General features: G+C 36.0%; 1 long non-coding RNA gene across 1 annotated transcript; it reads left to right on the forward strand.

Annotated features, from left to right (window-relative positions):
- The first annotated feature begins 1,383 nt into the window (after nucleotides 1–1,383).
- On the forward strand, nucleotides 1,384–2,941 carry LOC116289614 (uncharacterized). The gene is made up of 2 exons (XR_004196347.1): nucleotides 1,384–1,718; nucleotides 2,700–2,941. It is a non-coding gene; the product is annotated as an uncharacterized LOC116289614 (long non-coding RNA).
- Nucleotides 2,942–3,186: the final 245 nt, after the last annotated feature.

Here is a 3,186-nt window from a genome sequence, read left to right on the forward strand (position 1 = left end):
AGTCCAAACAAATCGATCATCGATATAAATTAGAAAAAGTAAGGACCGAGAATTGTGCCCTGTGGTATTCCACAAGATAAAGCTAATAACCCTTAAGAGAATCAGTTTAGACTGCATTGCTGTTGTTAACTATTAGAACTAATAGATGAGAGTTATGAACTAAGAAGGGGTACGCGATGGCGATTGATTGGAACTAGAATTATTGGAAAATAGGTAAAAATAAGACCCACATTAATTAGTCTACAATTTATAATTGCTTTAAACATACTTTTATTACATGAAATGTTTGTGGCGTGTTTATCCTCACATTTTAATTATATGTCACATTAATTTTCACGATTTTTTCGAAGTGTCACGAAAACATTTTTTGTTGAATTAAAGTAATTAATTTGAACCATGATGAAGAACTAATCGAGTTGGCTGAAATTGTAGCTCATCGGTTAATTGCTATCATTTTTTAATTTATCGGAAATACGTGGGGGATAATGTAGCTATTTTACCCGGCTGCTTGAATAAGGTTTGGCAGCGGGGTAGGTGGGTGCGGTAACCCTGTGGTTGAGCCAATTGGTCTTGATTTCATCACAAGCTCAGCTCAGTAGCAGGTAAAGATTATCCAATTTGAATCATCAAATATCAAAGGAAAATATCTCTGTGATAATCACGTTCATTTTGTCACTGCCGACAAATCTACGTTGCTGTTCTCCAGACGCGGAATGCAAATCATTAAATTAAATCCATTTTTTCCCCTGAAAGAATAAAACGCATAATCCTTGACTTTCTTGTTGCTATTAATTGAATACTACCGAAGAAAACCTAATAACGAAACGAAATGTTTGTATTATAGCGGCAGTTACGTCAGCCGGACCCGGTCTTGGTGTGGATAGCGTTTTTACACGTGTTTTGCCGTCATTCGTGGACCTCATTAAACTTTTCAGAGAGTCTTTGTAGTATGTGGGCTATCCAACTCAGTGTAAACAATGGAGAAAAGACAATTACTAGTGGAGGTTTAGGCAGGCAGGAAGAATGCTAAACGTGCTTACTGAGTACTTTCCATCAAATCCCAACTGTACCGACCGGATAACAGGACTCGCTGCTCACCAAGAAACATAAACGCCTCTGTAGGAAGAAGATTCTAATCACGTTTTGATTGTATACAGAAGAAAACATTGTTTCTATGTCAATGCATCATAATTATCCATGCGGCGACATTGAAGGTAGATTTGACCTTCTTTGTCGCCTGTAGAACATGGGAGACTAATAATGTTATAGAAGAAAGAAAGCGCGCTCGGAACATTTCAGTTGGTGGTAAACTAAATCAGTTATGATTATATACAAGATACTAGTATTTAAGGAGATGATTTAGTGAAAGCTTTCACTCAACCATTGAATGCTTTGGTTTAGCTTCGTATAATATTCCTCTTACAAGAATTTTGTCCCAAAAGACCGATTAAGATGAAGATTGTTTCTAGTACGTCTTCTTTCTATGTAACTATAGTCATTGTTCTCATGATGGCGTGTCTTATAAATGGAAGGAACGCAAGGAAACCGAGCGGAGAGATTATTGAAAGTCTCGATGAAGCTGATCAAGATGTTCAACGAAGACAAAGAAAAATATGTTTAAAACCACGGAACTGCAAGAGAAACGACAGAGGTGATTGGATAACTGTTGGCGCGGAAAATAGGCTTCAGGAAAGACTTTGGCAATAGATGTTTTAAAAGTATGAAGCCATTATAGTACTATTAACTGAGTTTTAGAATTAGCACACTAATTATCATTCAGTAACTTCCTATTTCCTAAGAGATATAACAATTTCACCACTTCCACTCACTAAACAATAATGACAATTTAATACTGTCCATCTGATGGTCAGGCAAGTGTATACATACTTTTCAGTTATATACAAATACACTGAATCGAAATTTGAGAACTTTCAAAACATCACGAGTATCTATAAATTCCGAATTGTACGAAAACATTGTGCGATTTTTTGTTTATGATACACTCAACAAATTTGAGCAACTTAACTGGGACTCTACAGAGTACGATTTGAGAATTAATTGTACGTAAGTGTCGGTGTCATTCACACTGAGAGGATTGCCCTGTCTAAATAAAGGTTATCATTATAATCAAGGAATGCTGTAATAACAAACTTACTGTTTTCAATTCCATGGCAACCGATTTCAAAAAAAGTTTTTCAGTAAAGGGTTATTTGCATTTCGCAACGGCTGCATGTTGTAAGTTGTTCACCAAGCTTGAAACCTATTATATTCATACGTACAAATGAAACAAAAAACAAAAAACAAAAACAAACAAAAAAAGAAGTGCACACAAAGTTTGCTAAGATTCCAAATCGTTGTTAACTTTTGCTGATTGATTCAAGTGCATTTCTGGTTTGGTATACAACATGTAACAAATCCTTCGTCAACATTTGTTTTTGAAATTGCTGTCAGTACCGTAACTGCTTAATTCATTGCTTCCACGCTAAAGTTGTTTAGATTCCTGGGGTGCATGTTACGACACACGGCCGTCATGTTGGTTTGCGATAACAAAGCATTCCTCAATAGCTTCTTGTTAGATCAACGTCAAGTATACATAGTGTGCTAAGCCTTCTTTTTTTAATTATCTCATGTCATGTGTATTTCTATTATTTCATGTCATTTATCTATCCTTCTTTTTTATTATTTCATTCTTCTCGCAGGACATTGACAAGGAAAACGCAAAGGTCCATATGCCAAACCTTCAACAAATCCTAGACTAGTACTCTGGGGCAGCTTACTTTAAATGCATCAAGTAAAACAGCAAGAAATGTACGTGTAACACACAGCCTGAATGTACATGTTAACGAAGTGCTGTAGATTAAGCTCGATAATTGAATATAATCATCAGCTGAATGTGTTAAAATCGTAAAATTGAATTGAATTAAAAAATAAACTAAACATGGCCTGGGCATAACTGTGATCATTCAGCGTGGTTGAATGAGAGAGACCATATGACATCGTAAGCTATAAATCCCCTTGGTACCGTTCCATTACACACAATCAATTAGGGAATGTCCCGTCTTTTTAATGAGTATTTTACAAAATTTCAAAAACTAACCAATAGCTCTAATTCTCCACCTTTAATTTCATGATGCCGTGCCTCCTCAGGCCGAGCCTGTTTCCTTTTTGACCACCCCAAGTTTGCAT

This window comes from Actinia tenebrosa, unplaced genomic scaffold (assembly GCF_029948245.1).
Source record: "Actinia tenebrosa isolate PJP-AT-01 unplaced genomic scaffold, QUT_ActTen_1.0 PGA_scaffold14__42_contigs__length_11649687, whole genome shotgun sequence".
Classification (NCBI taxonomy): domain Eukaryota; kingdom Metazoa; phylum Cnidaria; class Anthozoa; order Actiniaria; family Actiniidae; genus Actinia; species Actinia tenebrosa.